General features: G+C 39.5%; 1 long non-coding RNA gene across 1 annotated transcript; it reads right to left on the bottom strand.

The window, feature by feature from the left end:
* Nucleotides 1-910: 910 nt before the first annotated feature.
* LOC147528835 (uncharacterized) lies at nt 911-22853 on the bottom strand. The gene is made up of 3 exons (XR_015222111.1): nt 22745-22853; nt 2401-3835; nt 911-1505 (listed from the first exon to the last, which is right to left on the bottom strand). It is a non-coding gene; the product is annotated as an uncharacterized LOC147528835 (long non-coding RNA).
* Nucleotides 22854-23413: the final 560 nt, after the last annotated feature.

The raw sequence follows: 23413 nt of genomic DNA, 5'->3' as shown, positions 1-23413 counted from the left end.
ATATCTACAGTGCCACTGTGCACTCTTCCTAGTGCTGCGTGGCAGGTGAACACGCACACTACACCTAGAAGAACAAGCACTGGAGTAAGTATTGCAGTAGCTGTTATTTCACTTAGAGGAGGAAGAGAAAAAGTCCTGTTACACAATAGCTTAGCAGTTCCAGAAGATGAGGAAAACCTGCCCCCAGATCCCAAGCGCATGCAAACCCACCTCTGCCATCTCTCAGAACAGCCTGAAGCAGGAGGCCTGGAGCCACACACTGCACATGGCACAAGGAATGATCCCATCACTTAATGAGTGTGAGAAAGAGTCTGTGTGACTCTCCAGTCGAGGGGTCACATCCTTGCCAAGAAGGCAGGACACCTGAGTTCTCAAATCTGCCCCAGGTACTATAATATGTAAACAGTTTTGTGTCATCCACAGTAGAAGAGCAGGTGAAGTCTCAAGTACTCACATATACTCACACACAGGTATGTATATAAATGTGTCCAAAGAAAAATGAGTCACTGCACATCATTTTTTAGAGTTGCAGTGAAAACAGCGTACTCTAAGGACGACTCCTGACTGGAGGAAGGCTCTACATACAATCTAGAGTGAGCTCCAAAGCTGAGTAAAGAAATGGGGCTCAGAACATACTTTATAATACTAAAAAACTGGGAAAGAGCAAGGACAGATGGTCAGAGGTTTGAAACAGCTTCCATGTAAGGAAACGATCAAATACATCAGTCTAGGAAGTAGATGACTGAGGAAAGATGTAGCAGAAGCGTATAAAATCCTAAGTGCCATGAAGAGGGTAGCCTGGCATCAATTTTGTATTGCATCTACAAATTCAAGAATGAGGGATATCAAATGAAGCTCCAAATAAGAATTCAAATGGAATTAAAAGGTGTAGTTCTCATGAAATGGGTGGAACTCCTTGTAAGGAATATCAAAGACGATAGAAGTTGATATGGGTTTGAGCAGCAACCAGATCGGCTTTTCTTATGTTCTTCCCTAAGAATCCGCTTAAGACAACTGGTAGTTTGGAGGTAGGGATAGGTTTTAATTCAGGAAAAAGAACAAAAACAGTCTCTCACATCATAAATTTTACAGTCAAGTTCCCTGGATGTAGGGAAATGGCAGGAGTCAGCCTCCCTGAAGGTGCTCATGATGAGGCTCACTCTCAAAAATTATCTTCATGATCAGATCATCTCCCTGTCAGCTAAGTGTCATAGGCAGCCTGCTGGGCTGAGCGAATCCACGTTCTGACTCAGCACAGCCATTCTTACGTTCACCCAGCCCCACAGTATCACTATTGATTATCAGAGTCAACTGATATTGACTGTCAGTATCAATTTGTTTCAGTATCTAACTCCACACACATCCCTGCTTTGGTATCCACTCGATAGGCATTCCTTACGTAGAAGATGCGTTGGCATTGCAGGTTTGAGCATCCCAAGCCTTTTCTTCTAACCGGAGCTAACACTTAGAGCCGGCTTCACGTTGCTTAGTAGGCAGCCCAACACCTGGAAAATGGACCCTGTTAGTCTTTTAAGACACTAAGCTGGGAGCCTAGACATCATACAGAGTGGGGAAAGGCATTCCCAAGGAACAAGGTAAAAATCCCTGCTGAGTGGGGACCTACCTAGAGGTAGCCAATAGGAAACACATTTTTTCAGGAATACACTAACGGACACCATCTCTGAGTCAAGATACAGGTCTTAAAAGGCAACTGAGTCTATCTGGAACAAGGCATAGGTGCTGAAATAAACGTTCATCATCATACTCAACTGCCTATGGTCTTCTAGCTTTAAAAGTTACACAGGTTTTATAACTTCTTTCTTTACCTAACTTCTATCTAGATTGCACTAGAAGTGTCAACGGGGTATTTTGGATCTTGCTCTTAATACAAACATGTCTTGAGAGGAGAATCAGTTAGCTAAACAGAAAGAGTCTGATGAAAACTTAATTAAAGGAGATGGAAATAACTTCATTGTACATCCTACTCTAAGAATATATGAACCTTATGGAGTTTGAGTTTTTGTGAACCTAAGGGATTTTTAAACTCTCTGAGGGCTTGCAAAATGAATTTGGTCTCTTTTTACTCTGTTATTTAAACTCATAGTTTATTTTATTTCATATAAGGATAATTCAATTTTTTAAAAACCACAAAAAATGTTTTTCTAGCTAGAGACAATCATGTGCAATGTATTAAGGACAGAACAGCCTCCAAGTCCAAGGTTTGGCACAGTCTCAATCCTAAAGAGACATACTTACAGAAATTGGGATTTTTTTTCTTTCCCTTTTCTCTGCTCCTTTCCCAGGATGTCTCTTTCTTTTGCACACAGTCAGCTCTCTGCTTCTTTTCTCACCCTATTTTTCACCATATATACTTCTGTCTTCTCCTTTTTTCATACTCACCCTTAAAGACATAAGTAAGATGTGCTCCCAGTAATGCTGGAGTTGACGTTAAAATTTTTAATGAATAATGTTTCAGCAGGTTTGAAGTCTGTCAGAATGTTTTAGTCCACATCTAATAAGAACAGGATGTCCATGGATTATTTCCAGCACTCTCTCTTGTGAGTTTATCGCTTCTGATTCGGAAGCACTGCATTTTGAATAGCACCAGGCCAAACCTTCAAAAAGTATTCACTCAAATTAAAATTTTGAATTTGTCTGATGTCTTCATGCTCCATTTGCACTCACTCATCATGAACATGCCAATATGTGAAACAATGACAGAACTGATCAGAGTAAGAAGTTAATTTTAACTAAATACATAAAAAATTCAACAGTTGGGAAGAACCTTAAGATCAAGAAGAATTCCTAGAAATTATCAGTTTTTGAATAAATTCGAGATAGCAGTAAATATTCAACAGGGATTTCTTTAAGAAAAAAATCTAATTCACACAGATACATATCAGTAAAATATTCAGCACAAATATTGAGCATACTTTTATCAGAGACAGAGTTGAATTAATGGTTCATTCAGCTACTCTGAAACAACAGTCCAACCTCCAGGGCCACCAACCACCAGCACCAGGAGGAACTTTAAAACTAAACCCAGCCTCTATTATTGTGGCACGTCATCATGCACATCATCAGTAGTGACACATGCCTCAAATCTTACCTATCCTCCTGCAAAAACATCTAAACCACTTGTTTCTAACCAGCTTCCTTCCCCAGACACAGATAATTAAAAGTCCAACAGCATCTTCCAAGCAGCCTCTGCTTTCTGCTACTTGAGAGCCATAGACAACTACAATGAAAAAGGAATGTAGAAATCAGCTGAGTATACATAATCTGTAAAATTATATTCTCTCTTGCAGAGAAGAGTTACTTTATAAAACAGAGTTCATCAAGTAGCCCCCAAAATAAACTAGGCACCCTCCTCAGTCTAGTTCCTTTATCAGACCTCCTCCAGGTCACTTCAAATCACTGCAGATACAGGAGAGTTAGAAGAAATTAAAAGCTAATTCTTGAAGGGGAAAATGTTCAAAAAAAGAAAATTTGAACATTTAAAAGGCAAGATAACTTCCAAAGAATAGTAAGTAATGTGCTATCAGAGGCCTAAGTTTCACAAGTTGCATTTTTTAAGCAGAGACGTGCATTCTCATACCAGCAAACACTGTTGTTCCTGAGCCAGGTTTGCACAGAGGATGCAGTTTTATCGGTTCTTTCTTGTGTCACAAAATGTACAGTAGTTTACAGCCTACAGTGATTCAAATTGCTATATTTTGAAAGACTGCCACTAGTTCTCCAGACTGTAAATTAAAATCCTTTTCTTGTGTCCCAGTGCAGATCCTCATGTGTGTCTGACCAGCAGAAGCTGGCTGCTCTGCGCTGGATTAAAAACCTAGGTTAAAAAAAAAAAAAAATAAAAAAAAGAGGTGTGCATTGATTTGGGGCATATTTTATTTCACATATACATACATTTAGAAACATTTATTGCATTAGTGCTACTGCCAGAAACAATTTAGAAGATTTTGGATCTGAATTTACCTTTTTGTTGCATTTTTAAGGAAAAGTCTGACAACACAGGTCAATCTATTCTCAGCTTACAGTCTTTTAAATTACAGTGAAAAGCTCCCTGTTGCTGACAGCAGCGTTAGCATTAGCATTTGCCTATTAGTGTGTTGCCTGGAAGTCCTTGGCAAAAATCAGGATTCTGCCTGTCTGCAAACAGGACTTTGTGAAGAAGGTCGGTATTAACTGTGATTATTAGAGTTAACTGTAACTAGAACCACTGCTCAAAGGAAAATTTTGGAAAATCTTGGACCCGCATTCAGACTGGCTGCTCTGGCCACTTCTGTGGTAATTGCTTAGTCCGCATTCTTGAAACCCTTAGTTGCTAACTCTGGCTGGCTTTAAACTGGAGCTCCTTTTCCTGTCAAAATCCCAAGACACAGAATCAACAGAAACAATGGAGAAGAGGATGTTATTTTACTTCACACAGTATTAACTGAATACAGAATAAGGACAGAGGCTGCACCAAAATGTAAGGGAACTTCACGTTTCTATAGTGCAGGCAGTAAACTGCCTATATCTGAAAGGTTCTTTCTTTTTCTCTAGAAGCAAAGAGGAGGCTATAAGTGCACATAAAGGGTAAAAACAATACTAACAAAAGAGGAAGAACTCAAAAAAAAAGACACTATGGAGCAGTCAGACTCTGTTTCTTAAACAGTTAATGACCATCTTTCATTGGTGTACTTGCATAATTTCAAAACACTTTATTATTGAGAAATCAACGCAGATTATTTCCTTTGCAAATATGACAGCCAGAATATTTCATAGAGGGTTCCTTTCCTTTACAAAATGTCACGACTCCAGTCAGCAAACAATACAGTTTTGTTAATTAGTTACTCAACCTCACATGCAAAGTAATAAACCTTGTGATATGTTGCTCTTGCTCCACAAACTCTCCCACAAATAAATGTCTTTTGACAATAAAGAAGTGATATTTCCCATCCCCCTTGAGTGGATATGTGTTAGTTCTGCAGCATTTCTGTGCTACAATGAATCTACAGAAAAGACTTGAGGTGATGGCACAGATTTCACAAAATACATTACAAAATGCTTACATTGTACATTCCTCTGTACCCACCATTAAAAGGGACATGTAGCAGCTTGCTGCTGCTTTGCTGTAGGAGGACCTGCAACGCGTATGCAAAATAATGAAAGAAAATAAACATTTTTAAGGACCTGATCCTGCAAGTTGTTGAGCCACCACCAATGATTTCCATGGGAATGTTTGTGCTTAAAGTTAAGAACGTGCTTAAGAGGTGTGCTGAGTCAAAGCCAGAGAACTCAACTTCTCAGAGCATTTGTATTTTTCCTCATTTGAAACTACAAAGATGATCTTGACACTTTACTCTGCTGTTTTAATTAGCTGATATATTCTAGATGTATGCAAGTTAGAACAACGTGCTTTCCTTTTCACTTAAAACTGCATTTTCACCTGTGTGCCTAAATACTTTAAGAAAACCCCTCCTCTGCCTAACCTGAAAAGAACTCATTGACACATTATTCTATTTCATAATTAATTAAAGTGGGTACTCTGAGTATGTGCTTTACCATGTGTTTTATCTGATTGCGTTTGATCTGCCTGACCTTTTAATTAAAAGGGGAAACAGATTTATCCGTGGTGAAAACATGACACGATCACCAGCTCTGCCGTACTTTCTAGAATCTATAAGAACCTTTTGTACCCAGGTTTTACAACTGTATTGTGAGTCATCTTCCCAGCACAGAGATGTCATCATGTTTACCACACCGTATTTTCTTTTTCTTGTCCCAATTTCCGTTCTGGCTTTAACTGAACTTAGACTTTCCCCATTGCTTCCTGTGTTAAATCCATGCTGCCGAGAACTTTGTGCTGATCTCTTAACCTCTTGTATTCATGTTTACTACGTATTGCATAGTCATTATTAAAATCAGTAACATTTTCTTGGAAACATTTTTAAGGTCACTGAGGTATTTTGGACTGTTGCCTGTTAGTAATCTGCCTACAAAGAATACTCTAAATCAGTCCTTGGGCAGTTGAACTATGATTGTTGCTCGTTTCATTGGTGCTCTCAAATGACTGGGGTTCTGTTGCAATAGAAGCTTCACAAATACAGGAAGAAATGGTACAAAAGAACGCACTGTTGCCCAGATGATACAGGTTTTAAAACTCTTTAACCAAAACGGCACACGACTTGCGTCAACGAACAATGTTGTAAATGTTCTCACACTGTTGGCCAGGGTCAAAGCAGCTGGGTTTTAAGAGCAATTTTTTTTTACAGAAGCTAAAACACTAAGTCAATGCTTTAGTTCTTATGCTTATAAACAGAAACTTTCAAATGCAAGTGGCTGCAATAACTAGATTTAATATATCATACTGCAGTGTACTTTGGATCTTAAAGACAAAGACAAAATTTGGATGCTCTTGTTTTGTCATGATGAAAAGCATAAGAAATGTCATATTCTTAGACTACTTGTCTTAAATAAAGTTGAAGAAAATATCCTACCTGTGCATAGTCATCTACATAGTCTTCCACAACATTTATAGAACATTTTAACATCTTTATCCCAAAATAATTTGAGAAATTATTGTCTCAGTGGTTGCTTCACTTGTCACTGGCTTCAGTGGCAAAACCAGTTTAAGAAGCCTGGGCTTCTCCTCTTTCACCACACCAGTTTGCTGCCTCCCCAGCAATTCTCACAGAGCTGTTGGTGGAGCTTTGCAAGAAGGTGTATTGCTGAAAGGATCTACATTACGAGCAACCCTGGAGAGGCTGATACATTGTTGTGTAGGGGTAGAAATGAGAGACAAGCAGAAGAGGCACAAGGGAAGAGGCAGGACTCCTTGAACTGACATTATCTTCGTAACACAGGCTGACATCCTGAGAAATATCCTCCTGTGGCTGAGGAGCAGCTATGGGGAGGTGTGAAGAACTCTGCTGCAAGCTCTTAACGCCTTCAGTGAAGAGGAGAAGGCACGGAGGCTTTAGCAGCAGTTGTGACTTCCAAAAGCTAACTAATCACAGGCATTAAAGAGGTTACAAACTCATCCCCCCATCTCAAGGTCTACAAACTACAGATAAAAAATTCCTTCTTTTTTTGGGACTGCTTGTTCCTTCAGTTGTTGTCATGTTGCTATTTCACCAATGCTGCTGTCACCTTACACATTTTTCTTAACCAAAAAATTGCACTGAAGGTGAGGTTAGATTTAAAGAAAACCCAGTCAGACAAACTTCTCCAGTTGTGGCAGACCCAGTGCCAGCAGTTACCCATGCAGACTTCCCCAAGCTGCTTATTCAGGCCTCACCACCCATCCCAGGTGAGATGGCTGCATCTTCCCATCTGCTGGCGTCACTGCATGAATAGTCTCCTCTAACCCAGTTCTGTCAAAATTGATCCATTTAAAAAAAAAAAAAATCCCTCACTATAAAGTGTTTAAACTCACTCAAATGATTTTGACAGAATAATGTTAATGAGTAACCAGACATTCAGTTCTGCTGGAGGCTGAGGGTAGGGAGGGGGACAAAAGTTTCCAGCTGAAAGAAAGCAGCAGGCGCGTGACAGAAACCTGGGTAAGTCAGTCCCTCCACCCCATTGGCAGCCATCAAATGTAGGCTAGTCTCATACTGGCTAACAAAGTCAAAGCTAACCCTTCAGTTACTCCCAACTGATGCTTTTCAGTCAGTCAACAGCATGCTACTCAAGAACAAGTAGACAAGACAACTCAAGAGTGCCGCAGTCCAGACAGTATCTGGATTGTGGAGTAAAAGATGAAAAAGTAAAACCAAAAAAAAATACCCACATTTTTAAAATATGAAGTTTGAGCTTTTGTTTAGACATCACGCAGTATAAAAACTTGAAAATATCCATTTAAGTTTCAACTTTTCATTTCAAGTAACAATACTCCTTGAAATGCAAAATACCAGCTTTCAATGAGAGTTGCAAAACTATGGGGCAAGTTAGTCTCTTAGGATGCACATTTCCAAACTTTAATTAACCATGGAGAGACAATTGCCTTATCTTATTGTCTTGGATTTCTCAAGTTCCTTTTTCCATCAAATACGTTTCAGTTGTGGTCATATGTCATTGATTTGGTAACTACATTTGCTCTCTTTCGGACTAGTCTTGTGTTGATCTAATCTTGAGTTAAATCCAGGTCAGTTCATTCAAAATTTGGCTGTGCCAGAACGGGACCTTTTGATGGTAAATAAAACATTTATTAATTATTCTAATGTTTCAGACACTATGGATGTGATGCTGGTTTTTTATCCTGATACAATGGAATGTCACTCAGTCAAGAGCAAAATAAAGCAACATAAAGCAAAACATTGCTTTATATCAGGCTATATCGTTGCTCACTGAGTAACACAGCAGCAAGAATCAGCCTCTCTGAATCTTTTATATCTTAAGGGAAAATTACCTAGCTGACACATCATTCTTTAATGTAATTTTTCCATGTCTTACTCCTTTCAAAAGAAACGCAGGGCTATACTTTAGAAACCATGTAATACATAACAGGTGTGGTATTTGGTAATTTTACTTGCATCGAATAAGCAAATACTCCTAAAGAGCCCTTACAAAAATCTAAATTTGGTCTCGGGAATCCTGCCTTAGCATACCTAAAACAAAGGAGTTACATATAAGCATGCATTATTTTTGCAGCTGATTTCAAGGTTGATGGGCAGGTAAAACATTTTCAAATGTTTGCTTGTGGATCTCTTCTTTTTCATATGCTGAGCTAAATGAGTATAAGTGCCAGTGCAGCTCAAACTATTTATTTTCTTGTAGCTGTCCTTGGAAAAAACTACAATCATTGTTAGCAAGAACAGCAAATTCATCTTCATCACAAGTTTAGATAAGGAAAGATTTTACTGGAAGTTGTAAGAAAGAAAAGCACTTTCCAGAGCAATATGTATTGTCAAAAGACCATTCTTGTACAGTATCTGTTTATTAGAAGCTATTGAAAAAAATAACAGTAATAGAAGCATTAGTTTAAAACACATGAAATTTTGAAAAACTTGTCTGAAACCCAAATATATTAGGTGGCTCATTTTCATGGAAGAGCACTAATATAAACGAAAAAATAGTCTTGTCATCATTTTTTTGAGAAAAATACAATTTCTCAATGAAACATAGCAGTTATAGCACTTAAGTCAGGGGGAAAAAAAGTTTTATACTTTCAAAAGTTAAAATTAACAAGGTTTTCCATGAACAAAAAAACATATACACCACGGTTTTCTATGAATCTATGTCCCTTGTATCTCATACTCAGACCACCACAAAAGCTCTATCTCCTGAATGTTTGCTCCCTTCCAATAGTACTTCCAGTTCCTGCTCATATTCCTCTTTCCTTCTTCCCCTACATAAGTATGCCTTTTTTTTTTTTTTTAAATCAAGGCTAAACTCAACTTAATTTTTCATGAAACAGTTTAAATTGTGAAAATATTAAAAAAAGTTCTAGTACGATTATGTAGAGCTGATTTCTACACCCACAAACAGAAAGAGGGAGTGACCACAGCAAATACAACTCCCCTGGTTGTGTGGAAGAGGAACTGATACTTCATGTTATTGTCTTCTCAGCTTTGAACCTCGGGAGGACCCTCATCAGCACTGTTGCTGAAAATGCTGAGTGCTCCCCAGGCCTGGACAGTCTGACAAAACTTCAACGCTTCAATGCTTTCAAGTCACGGCACCTCGATGGAATAATTCTCTGTCCCCACCATGCCTGTCCTGGCAGCTTCAGTAATGAAAAGTCACTGACGAGGACATTTCATACCCATTACGACATAGAATACTCCCAGATCTGGGACTTTTCAGTATTTTTGTTAATGATTTGTACAATGGAATCAATAGCACTCGATTCAGCTTTGCAAAGGATGTGATGCTTGGAAAAGCTGTAAGCCCTACACAGATGGCAGGATTTGAATTCAGAAGAATGAACTGAAGAAACAGAGAGGATGCATTACCGAAATAATGCAGTCATTAAACAAATGGAATGCATTTCACTAAGGACAAATCCAAAACACAGCACTTGGAAATAATCGACTGAACAAATATAAGATGGGGATGACCAGGCAGTAGATCCAGAAACAGGATCAGAGGTCACAGTGGGTCACAGACCAAACACGCGTCAGCAATGCCACGAGGTTGCAAGAAAAGCAGCTATCTTCCTGGATAAGTGTCCACAGGAAGGTTTCATTCACACAGAGTACTATATTCAGTCTGCAGCATTGTTCCCAGGAATGCCAGGAATCAAATGGAGACAGTACAGAGGAAAGCAGGTAGAGATCTCCAAGCCTGGGAAACATTGAAAGGAGCAGGCTCTTCATCATCTACAAATGAGAAGGCTGTGGGGAGACATGAAAATTATATTCAGATGTGTAAAAGGCTACTGCAGAGAGAACAGACAGCAGCAGACTTAAATTGCAACAAGGGAGAATTGTACAAATTTCTGCCAAGAATGGTTTAGGCATCCTTAGAGGCCTTGAGAACAGAGGATGGACTAGCTGACTTTCAAGGGCCACTTTATTTCTCTGTTTTCTATGACTTCTTTAATGCAACATTCAATAAAACCTTTGAATTGCTCCAGAAGCAAAACAGAAACGTGTCAGCAGCTCTGGAGGCTTCTTTTTCAGTTTATGTTTAAGTTAATCTAGTACTCCCCAACTAAAAATTACTACCTCTAAATTTCAGAAAAAGTCAAAGACCAGCATCTCTACAACAACTGTGAGAAAAGGTAGAAAGTGGAAAAATGGCTTCTTGGGAATGACTAGAAGAATTTAAAAAAAAAAAAAAACAACAAAACACCACAGTAACAAGATTATTGCTCAAAACATTCATGACTGTGCTAATGCCTGACAACTGTGTATGAGTGCTGAGGACTTTTATAAGACTCACTTCATGACAAGATGAATCAACAAGCTTTAGCGAAATAACTGTTTCTTGTGTAGACAGAACATTTTAGAATAAAGTACTCACCTCATTCTTCAAAGTAATTTCTTTCTTGGAATGTCTTTTCCCATAGCAGAATTTTAGCTACAGACTGAGAACAGATTAATTATTGTAACTATTTTACCACCACCCACAAAAGGAAGGAGACTGGCTCTTTAGGCTTCAAATTAACCAGAATTTGCTCTTTGGACTCCAGGGTGGGCTCAAGTGTTTCTCTCTTTTTTTTTTTTTTTTTTAATCTAGATAAATTCTAACTGTTTTTTTATTGAATTATCCCTTTGCTTGGGAACATATTTCCTGATATTGTCTAAGTTGGCAGAAGAAAAGAAAGTAATGCTTCATGTCAAATACTTCTCCTATACAGAGAGGAGCATGTCTCTGTCATTGATTTCATTCACAAGTGCATGTGCACAGCAAGGCATAATCTGTTTTTTTAAACTTAGAGGAAGGTTTGCACAGATAGTCTGGAATAAATTCTCTGATCAGCTACAGGCAATAATATTATATATTATTAATATTATGTATTAGCAGAGAATCTGCCTCAATATGGACTCTGCCTTGCACCACTTCTATGGTAGTATTTGATGTTAGTCAACACCTGCACCTCATTTATACGATTGTTATCTTACATCTACAAGAGTACAATACCATCAGAGTCATGTCGTGCTTTGCAACTGCAAGAGGATAAATTTTACAACGTCATTTTGCTAAACATTCAAGTGTAGCTATCTTTGCGCCAAAGTAAGATAGCCGGATATTGAAACTGAAAAGTCTGTGAGACATACAATGAAGAATATTAGATTTGAGAGACAGGCAGGGAGGAAGGAATGAAGAACAACCAAACCAGATTTTGAATTTCAGATTTTACATGTCCAGCAACCAAAACTGAATATACAACTAAATGGTTGAACAAGCCTCTGTGCAACTTTAAGCATGCAAATAAACTTAAAATTTCACAGTATTTATTACATTCAAAATGCAGACTATCTTCCTCAATAATATACTATCATAAAGCTCAGAAGCATCACAGGAAGACCAAAGTTTAGTTATTTTGTGCTTCATTTCCATTGGAAATAGGAGGTTTATAAAAATAGAAAGGCAAAAATATCACTTCTTACTCACATAATTTTTTATTTATAGACCTGGAGAATGGTGAAATACTATACTTAAGAATGCATATGTCGTTACGAAACTCCTTGCCACCTCATCTCAGAAAACTTTTGAGACTATTTTGCCTGTATATTTTGGAATGGTACTAAAGATAGCTGGTTGTAGAAATGAATGAAAGTAAGAAGTAGAAATAAACATTTTTAAGTTTGATAGTCCTTTTTCTACATCTCTTTAACTTACCTGGCAGAAGCAGCACTTGTTCAAATATCAGAAGAAAACTAAGAGTTTGATTAGCCTTCACTCTCTTGCAGCTTCACTAGTTTTAAAGAGCATTTTCACAGAAAGAAGTTTTATATGTTCTACCCAGCACTGGGCATGAGAGACTACAAACCTGGGTCCCGATCCTAATGCCTGCATGGCTGTAAGGGACCTGCTGACTCCACTGATCTCCAGGACATACATGTCCCGCTGAATGAAGTCAAACGGTTAGCAAAAGCAGAACAGATCACACCATCCTGTGTCTCTTCTCTTCCCTTCATTTGCACCCCAGAACGCACCATGTATCTCAACTCAGCCCAGCTGCAAGAACAGTTACCAGTCACCAGATGCTTGTGATCAAAAATTTAGTGAAAACTATTACATCCCGAGCTGAGCTGATGAAAGACGTGAGCTTTCTTCACGTTTCATGCAAAATATCTTGGGTTGTTTAAAATTATCCTGGAAAGCTATTGACTTTGCACTGAAAAAAATGAGGAAACTTCACAGTCGGTTTGGCTGCAGGAGCAGTGACACCCTAATGCAGCACAACCTTTCCGCAGCAAGTTTCTTATCGTGGTATTAATGTGTGTTTGGAACCCGAGACCATGCTTGGCTCAGAAGGATTATAGCTTCAAAGACAGCGGCTAGGAAGAACTGACTGAAGAAAATCCAACTGCCTACTCACTCAGATTTACACTACCAATTATATTATCTGTTCGGTATTCCTATGTGCCTACATTCTACACAATTATCCAAAGATAGATAAAGACTGAATTAGTCATACAAGTTCTGATAATATTTAAAAGAATCACAGGTTGATTATTGCAACTGCATACATTTTATAAATACATAATAACACGAATATTTGTAACTGGAATATTATTTAAAATAATTATGTGGTCTCATACAGCAGTGACCATCTGCCTCTGGTGGTGTGCATGCTTGCATTGATGTCTACAGAAGCATGAAACCTGATAAGACAATATTGTAAAGCGCTACAGTCTATGTGCTTTAGAAATACAAGTATTTGCATAGTCTGTTAACATACAGAAGTAGAATTCTGCTTGTTTAATTAATTCAATAATAATGAATATAAAACCTTGAGAGAAGATGTTACAACAAATGTACTGGCATGTTTTACACTCTATAAACTAATGTAAGACCTTACTGTTCTTCAATACTTTTAGCTTGCAGATTTAGACTGGTTAGGAAAGAACATCAGCTATACTTTAAAATGCCAAGGCTGTTCCCTGAATGCTGGATTTAGATGCTCACATAGAAACCTATTAACTAAAGTACACATTCAAAAATATATAATCATAATCTGTCTTCATCATGATTTATAAGTAGCTGGACCTTCAGACTTGAACAAAAATTTTTTTTAGAAGTGTAACAGTAAGAAAATATTTTGTTTACCCACAAAAGCTTGTAGTGACTCTACACAAAGAGAATCCCACATCTTCCTTTTAATAACTGCAGGATTTGAGGCCAAATCCCTACCGAAGGTCTTTGACTGGAAGCAATATGACATTATGTAAAGACAAAATCCCTACAGTAGTAAAAAGTGTCTTGAAGTACTGTAACATTTTGGAAAAACATTTATTTCTGCTGCATATACTGAAAGTTACCAAGAAAGATACAGCTAGGTAGCATGGAGCTGTACCATGGAGTAGACCAATAGTAGATTACGAAAGTGTATAGAGAAGCTGGGTGTGCTCTCACCAAGCTGTTGGTTGAAGTTAGGCAGTATCAAGAAAAGAGAGGGATATATTTTTCTTTTTAAACACTTTATAGCAGCTTGTAAATGTAAAAGCAGCAAAAAGGCTTTACATACACCTGAAAGAAGGATGATACTAGTTGCCAGCATCAAAAAAGGAAAGTTGTGTCAGTCCTTAGAACTCTCAGAATTAGTCGCACCCCTCCATTGCCCACACACAGAACGGCTTTATTGGACCAAGTCCCATGCATGCTACAGGGGAGGATGAGCTGGGAGCCTACAGGAACCCCAGGACAGGCAGGCAGAGACCACCAGCACCCCCAGCAACAGAGCAGGCCCACACCCAGGCAGGGTCAAGGTGGTGGTCAGGTCACAGTCCATCAACAGTCCCAGACGTGGGTATTGAACTAGGTCCATGGTCCATCCCGGGGGTGCACCCAGGTGTTCCTGCAGGAGAGGGCCAGGGACAAGGCTGCCTATCATGTGAGTTCAAGGCCCAGTCAGGAAACAGGGCTGGAGACAAGGCTGCCTGTAACGTAGCTCCAAAGTGCAGCCAGGAAGGCAGCCAGCGAACCCAGACTGCAAGAGACAGAGCTGGACACAGCTGCACCTACAACACCGAGCAAGCAAGAATGAGATGCCCAGACCCGAGTTTAAACAGGCAGGGTGTGGGTGAGGGTCCCGGGGGAGGCTGGTCAGCTGGCAGCTACAGCCTGTCCAAAACAACACAGGTTTCAGCATTCATTTAATTGCTGAGGGAGATTTCTTATAGAGCCCAATTCTCATGCAAAGGTCTAACATGACTCTGGCATTAGCTTGTAGCCAGTTAGTACCCAGGTCCTACCCTGTGCTCCCTCACATCACTCGGGAGGATTTTGTTACAATAGCAAAGGATTGCCAGGACAAGAGGGTATGCAGAGGCACAGCCCATTCTGGGTTGTCACAGACCTTTAGGGACACCAGGAATACATGAAAAATGAGTTGCCAAAGGGGCTTTGTGCTACTCATAGATAGCCTTACACTCATGGTCCTTCAATTTTCAGGAAGATGGCATATGACTGTTTTGCACCAGTGACAGGCAACAAGATTATATACATGCACGTGAGAACTCAGCCTAGAGAGTACTGTGGTAAGGGGATCATGACAAGATCTCAATGCTAATTTAGTAAGCAAAGTGATGATCTGGTCTATTGATGACTTTCTTGCCTCTCCATGACTCCTCCTAATGAGCCCTCCTCAGCTTCTACTCTTATTTTTTTCTTATAGAGTCTTACTGTAGGTTCATTTCAAAATTTTGCACAAAGTCAAAAACTGCAGAGAAGTTTTTCTGTGTTATTAAGGTTTTACAAGGTGCCAGATTGATCTGAGGAATAAGGGTCCTGGACATGAGATAGACAGCAAGAAGCAAAGCAGACAAAGAACAACAGAACAAAAGATGTCTCTCCGGCACCTAGGGGAACTGGAAAGATAGGTGGGGAAAGGCAACACTGTTAGTTTTGTTTGATTTTCTACATATGCGTATGATTTTGTCTAGGTCAGTTATTCTTTCTACTGCGATACTGTCTCATATATCTTCTGTAAGAGGAAAAAAACTTCTAAAATTCAATGTTTTCTAAGTCCATTTTGGCAACAATGAAGGTCCGAGTTTCTATTTGACAAGAAATGGTATTTGTTACATACAATGCCAACAATATTAAAATAAAAAATATTTATAAGGTTTGGGGGAAAAATGATAAATGATGGGCATGTCTAGTACACTGATAAAATAATTAATCTACATTCCCTTCATCCTGTATCAAAATTTTTATTTATAATATTATTTCAACAATTTTATTTCTCTATGAGACTTTTCCATTTCAGACTGTTTACTAGAAAATTATATCAAATTAGATCGTGACCTTGAGAAGTTCTGTAAACTAACATGATGTTAAAAATAACTTAGCAATCAGAACAGAAAGGAACAACTTGCATTTATTAATAGCATCCACTAGCCATTATTAACTCTTAAGTCCCATTAAAACCATGTTTCTCTTTTTAAATGCATTACTTATTTTGACATTAATTAGTGAATCTACTTAGAATATCTCACATGATCATATTTTAAATGACCTTATATTTCTGGTGAAGGGATTCCATCTATGTCTCTCTTATGGTGGGGACACCAGAACTGGATGCAGTATTCGAGGTGGGGTCTCACAAGAGCAGAGTAGAGGGGGAGAATCACCTCTCTTGACCTGCTGACCACGCTTCTCTTGATACATCCCAGGATGCGGTTGGCCTTCTGGGCCGCATGAGCGCACTGCCAGCTCATGTTGAGCTTCTCATCTATAAGCACCCCCAAATCCTTCTCTTCAGGGCTACTCTCAACCCACTCTGAATATATACATATTCTATACGTGTTAGTTATTTATAGAACTGTCGGCTATTTTAAAATTCTTCAGATACTTTGTACAATTTATTGTTACTTTTTCGTGTCATACCACAAAGAAAGCTTAAGATTTCTTAGTATGGCACAACAAAATCCCATATCAAATTCCAGTGCCATTATTTCAATAAAGTATACTCCATCAGAAATACTGCAACATGAGATCCACCACGTCTGGTCCTGCAGAAGCTTTAGTACAGGCATAAAATCATGCATGTGAAGATCATAGAATCATAGAATGGTTAAGGTTGGAAAGGACCTCAAAGATCATCTAGTTCCAACCCCCCTGCCATGGGCAGGGAAACCCTCCACTACAACAGGTTGCCCAAAGCCTCATCCAACCTGGCCTTGAACACTTCCAGGGATGGGGCATCTACAGCTTCTCTGGGCAACCTGTTCCAGTGCCTAACCACCCTCAGAGGGAAGAATTTATTTCTTATATCTAATCTAAATCTGCCCTCTTTCAGTTTAAATCCATTGCCCCTTGTCCTATCACTACACGCCCCTGTAAAAAGTCCCTCTACAGCTTTCCTGTAGGCCCCCTTTAAGGACTGGAAGGCTGCAATAAGATCACCCCAGAGCCTTCTCTTCTCCAAGATGAACAACCCCAACTCTCTCAGCATGTCTTCATAGGAGAGGTGCTCCAGCCCTCAAATCATCTTTATGGCCCTCTTCTGGACTTGCTCCAGCAGCTCCATGTCTTTCTTGTGGTGGGGACTCCAGAGCCGAATGCAGTATTCCAGGTGGGGTCTCACGAGAGCAGAGTAGAGGAGCAGAATCACCTCCCTCGACCTGCTGGCCACCCTTCTTCTTTGGACGTAGCCCAGGATACGGTTGGCTTTCTGGGCTGCCAGCGCACATTGCCAGCTCATGTTGAGCTTCTCATCCACCAGCACTCCCAAGTCCTTTTCCTTAGGGCTGCTCTCAATCCATTCTCCGCCCAGCCTGTACTTGTGCATGGGATTGCCCCGACCCACCTGCAGGACCTTGCACTTGGCCTTGTTGAACTTCATGTGGTTCTCACAGGCCCACCTCTCCAGCCTGTCAAGGTCCCTCTGGATGGCATCCCTTCCCTCCAGCATGTTCGCAACACCACACAACTTGGTGTCTTCTTCAAACTTGCTGAGGGTGCACTCGATCCCACTCTCCATGTCTCCAACAAAGATGTTAAATAGCATCGGCCCCAGTACTGACCCCCGAGGAACACCACTCGTCACTGGCCTCCACTTGGACATTGAACCGTTGACCACAACCCTTTGAGTGCGACCATCCAGCCAACTCCTTATCCACCGACTGGTCCATTCATCAAAACCATGTCTTTCCAGTTAGAGACAAGGATGTCGTGTGGGACAGTATCAAATGCTTTGGATAAGTCCAGGTAGACGATGTCAGTTGCTCTTCCCCTATCCATCAATGCTGTAACCTCATCAGAGCAGGCCACCAAATCAGTCAGGCAGGATTTGCCCTTATTGAAGCCATGTTGGCTGTCACCAATCACCTCCTTATTTTCTATGTGCCTTAGCATAGTTGCCAGGAGGATCTGCTCCATGATCTTGCCGGGCACAGAGGTGAGACTGACTGGCCTGTAGTTCCCTGGGTCTTCTTTTTTTCACTTTTTAAAAATGGGGGCTATGTTTCCCCTTTTACAGTCAGTGGGAACTTCACCAGACTGCCACGACTTCTGAAATATGATGGATAGTGGCTTAGCAACTTCATCTGCCAGCTCCCTCAGGACCTATGAATGCACCTCATCAGGTCCCATGGACTTGTCCACCTTCAGGTTCTTTAGATGGTCTTGAACCTGACCTTCTCGACAGTGGTTGGTTCTTCATTCTCCCAGTCCCTGCCTTTGCCTTCTGTGACTTGGGCTGTGCAGCTGGAGCTCTTTCCAGTGAAGACTGAGGCAAAGAAGTCATTGAGAACCTCAGCCTTCTCCATATCCTGGGTAGCCAGGTCCCCCGTTTCCTTCTGGAGAGGGCTCAGGTTTTCCCTAGATCTCTTTTTATCACTGACATATCTATAGAAGTTTTTCTTGTTGCCCTTGATGTCCCTGGCCAGATTTAACTCTATCAGGGCTTTAGCTTTGCTAACCTGATCTCTGGTTGCTCGGACAATTTCTCTGTATTCTTCCCAGGTTACCTGTCCTTGCTTCCACCCTCTGTAGGCCTTCTTTTTGTGTCCGAGTTGGTCCAGGAGCTCCTTGTTCATCGATGCAGGCCTCCTGGTGTTCCTACCTGACTTTCTCTTTGTTGGGATGCACCGCTCCTGAGCTTGGAGGAGGTGATCCTTGAATATTAAACAGCTTTCTTGGGCCCCTCTTCCCTCCAGGGCTTCATCCCATTGTACTCTACCAAGGAGATCCCCGAAGAGGCTGAAGTCTGCACGATCATATGACTCTATTTAGATGTGTAACTTTCCCACACAGTGAAGTCTCGGTATTATGGCAACTGAGGTACTCATGGCCTATAGAAAATGCAAACGACCTGAAGTTCATACCGTACTCTTTTTTCAATCCAAAGAAGGCCATCAAAAGAACAGTATACTAAGCACTTCCACAGCAACAACCAAATAAATGGACTTGCTCTTTCCCTGCTGAACGCACTGACAAACCATTTTATGGACTACCATCAGAGTACAACTAATCTCAAAAAGATGTGTGATTACATGACAAATGACACTAAAATCTTTAATGGTCAAAGGTAAATTTCAGTCTCTGCTAAAAGATTATACCTATACATTTAACAAAAAAAGCAAATGGCTAAATGAAATGTGAAGTACCGCGCTGTTTATGGAATAATTATGCTTCTAGCAGCAACATAAACTAACTACTTAACGGATTTTGAAGTAATAGCTGCAGATATTTCTGTAAATGTAAACTGGATTCTGCTTGTCACGATCCAAACATGTACTTACACATTCAAGGAAAAGATAATTTAAAACATCATATAGGAAGGGGAAATAAATGTATCGGACATATTTATGGCTCCATAATAAAACCTTCCTACATTTATAAAGAGGAAGGCAATGTTTACGGTTTCTCGTAATTTATTCTGGCCTCACAAACTTTTCAATATAGGTTATATATTGGTATCATAAAGTGTAGATTATCTAGGTTTAGACTTAACCACTCTAGTTATGTACATATTTTTCTTTCTTCAGGAAACATTGCCAACAAAGAGCACCATGTCTCTCGCAGATCTATTACTACTCACATATTCAGGCAAAACTCCCTGTGAATAACTGCACTGCAAAACTGAGAGTTCAGCACATTGAAATGAACACTATTGCAGTATTTTCTTTAATAACGAATCATTACTGCCAATAAATAATTTAACGCGGGTAGATTTTGGTTTGCTTTACATGGCTGCCTAAACACATTTCCATTCTCCTGCTTATAGCTTTTTCAATGAAGTCAGCTATAACGCTGTGTCATGCTTTCATTTCCTAAGTAAGGGGCGTAACACTGCTCGCCTGATACACAGGAGAGAGAGTCTATCAATTCTTAGTAGAAACAGGAGCTGTCGGTCATTCAGTGAAAGCGTGACTCAGCAGCTGCTTATTCTGTAAAAGTACTCTGCACACAGGAGATAAACACGAGGGGCGATGTCTTTACAAGCAAAGAAATTCTCTGATATGTATATAAACAAAAATGTCCTTCCCACCATACTGTATTTATGTAATAATATTTTCACTAATTCCTTTCAAATTTTCTCACTGCATATAAGGGACACTGTATAAACTGGTTTATTTAACCATTCCTAATTTTTGACAGGAATCAATCCATACAGATTTCTCTGGCTAAATTAAAGGTGTCCATTTTGCTCACTGAAAAACCATACACAGTCAGCTGGGAGAGTGATTTTTCTTCCCACAAGCAAAAAGTGTACAAATGTTGCTCATAATTATTTACAACTAAAAACCATCTTTCCAAAACAAAAAATAAATGGCTACAAGTTTTCTACAGGTTAACACCAGCCAACTTAGAATACATAGACCTGCAGCAAACACTCAATCTAAAAAGCTGGGGGAAAAGTCCTTCCTCAGAATGTACAGATGCGCATACATCAGGCTGAACGCAGAACAACAGCAAAGAATGTAAAGGTAAAATCTGCTTACTGTCATGTTATAGGAGACTCCAGGTCTAAATTTTATTCTCTAACAAATGAGGAGACGCCTACAACATCTTGAACAATCTTCATTTTCTCCAGTACAGGAATCCAGGGGGACTGATGGTACGAAATAGTTTCTACCTACCAGATTTACTAGGACTCCTCAGCTTCAAGAAGGACAGCTATGCAAAGTATAATAAAGGTTCATAAAACTCAATTCTTACTGTGCAATATTTGGGGATCTCAAATGAACTGATGAGGAAGAAGTCTGGGGAAAAAAAATAACAAATTGCAGAAGTTTTTGTAAATGCCTAAGTAAGCTTTGCCACTGCTTACAATAAATATCAAATTATAAATGGGTTCAAAAGTGATTCAACAATTTTGTGCAGATGAGTACCAGAAACTACTAAATATAAACATGTGGATACAACCTTTGGCTCAGTAAATCCTAAACATCAAACTGCTAGAACATACAACTGCATGGCCCTATGCTCTTTCCTACCCTTTGTCACAGACAAATCCTCTACTGGCCACTGCCAGTAAAAAAGTATCAGATTTTACAGACCTTTTGTGATACCATAAACAGCCATTCTTGTGCTTTATGTATGGGAGATGGAAAATGAAATTTCAAGTTCAGTAGATAATGATCATTGTCCACAAAGTCCTCAAGACCTCAGGCTATCCAATCCTCAAATTATTTAGGAATATCAGAAATTGTACCAAAAAAAAAAAAGATAATACATGCGATTTTACATACACATATTCACAAAATGGACATGCAATTATAAGTTTTTATTGCTATCTGCTTGTGCTACTTTTTTTGGCAGGAAGTACTAAGTGAGGAGCTGATCCTGCTGATTCACTCAGGATTGGGTTTTTTTCCATCAAAGTACAGCACTTGTTGATCTCCTGCTCTACTTTGCCCTTTTTTACCCCATCAGTGCATTCACACTTAGTTTAACTGGTAAAGCACGGAAGCAGCTTGGTAATTACACAATTATTCCAGTTTTGTTCCTTTCTTAATACAGCTCTTGCTTAGAGCCTTGCCTAGAGAGCTCTGTCTAATTTCTTAAACTTACACTATTTTTAAGGGAGCCACAAAAATGCAAGTGACTTTTCCAAGACGTGAAACATTATTTAGTTGACAAAAAATATCCTTAAAGATCTGCCAACATAAAAAGTGATGCTGAGGTACAGACTACTGTAATTATGGCAATAACATCTCTGAGAATCCAAATGTATATCTTAAATTGTACTCTCTGCCACCAGCAAATCCTAAAAGAACAAAAATAGTAGCTCTTATTCCGGTAAGGATCTAAAAAAAAAAAAGTGGGATGGCTTATAGAAAATGACATAACCTCAGTTAATTAACAAATACCATTCCCAAAGCTTTTCTTCACTTATACTACACAAACAAAAACAAAACAAAAAAAAAAGAGAGACTTAAAACCTCATGTTAATTTCACAGAGGGAAAAAAAAATCAGTGTTTGCTGAGTGGAAAAGATGAATCAAGTTTAATAGAGAGATGCTATTTTTAAACACCCTAAAAATGTTAGAGTCAAAAACATAAAGTAGAAACTATTTTCATAGCAGCTGGTAATGTCCATTTAAGGCTGACAGTTTCTCGTGGATGAGTAGTACTACGTATCTCATGCAGCACCCACTGTTTTGAGTTTATTGCAGTATAACAGCATAATCAGATGACTTTTAAAACTCAGACTCAGAATCTCTCCCTATTTTGGCTTAAATCCAAGTTGTAATTATAGTAAATGTACTATTTTTTAAAAAGAATTCTGCTCCTTAAGTTCTTAACATAGTGATTTTGTTGTTTTCATATTGCAAAACTGAAACTAGGCTAGGATAAACATAGAGGGAAAAAATTAAGGCTTAAAATGAGTTTAATATGTAACTCCAAATGTAACTCACCATCATAAAGCCCAAGAGGCAGGATATGCAATCCTGCATTCTTTACGCACTCGTAATACCTCTTGGCTTCAGTGGAAGTTTTGTTTGAGAAAGCATATAATCAGAACCTACAATTTCATTAATTGCACGCCACAGGCAGTCCATGTGAGGTAAGAATAATGAACCAAACTGGTTGGGAGGACGGTGGAACCCTCAGCCCCGCCTGCATCTTTTGCAGACCACCGAGTCCACACAGCACAACCAGGAATCCTCGTTTTCCCACTCACCCACGTTGTCCTCGTGACAGACCATGTCCGTCATGTAGAAGAGACCACTGCGCAGACCCTTCATTCGGGCCACAATGTTGCCCTCAGGTCTCTGTCACCAGACGCTCCACGTTACCAGATTCTCGGCAGTACTGAGGATTTCACCGGATGCAGATCCTTACTCTGTTAGGATTTTTGTATTATTCATACCAGGCACGGGCAAAAAGAATGTCATGTAGCTATTAGCGCAGATTGCTTTGACACAACATACTACATATTTCATTAGATCTCCTTGGGGCAATTTAGCAAGTATCATCTAAAAACCATGTGGATGGACTTGACTTTTGCAGCATTACTGTGCACATAACTTTTCAATGCATACCATAAACATGAACGACTCTACTGGGCATGTGCTACTGACAGTTTCACAGTATTCCACAAGGTTTGTTTATATATGTAGAAAGAAATAGCAGGAGAAAAGAACCTCCCATATTATAAAGACCTTTTATTTGCTAAATCATAGGGAACAAAAAAAAAAAAAAACCAAAAAAAAAAAAAACAAGAGGCACTTGCCAGCTACTTCTTTTTCTAAACATAAAACCTACTAATCCAATTTAAAAAGAAAGCGTTCGCAGGCTGCGAACCGGTAGGCCATGTCGCAGCACGGGGTGAATCTACAGCGTAGGCTCA

The sequence above is a fragment of the Tauraco erythrolophus genome, chromosome 4, assembly GCF_009769465.1.
Source record: "Tauraco erythrolophus isolate bTauEry1 chromosome 4, bTauEry1.pri, whole genome shotgun sequence".
Lineage (NCBI taxonomy): Eukaryota > Metazoa > Chordata > Aves > Musophagiformes > Musophagidae > Tauraco > Tauraco erythrolophus.
The sequence above is the reverse complement of the archived record's forward strand: the minus strand, read 5'-3'. Positions and strand labels throughout refer to the sequence as shown.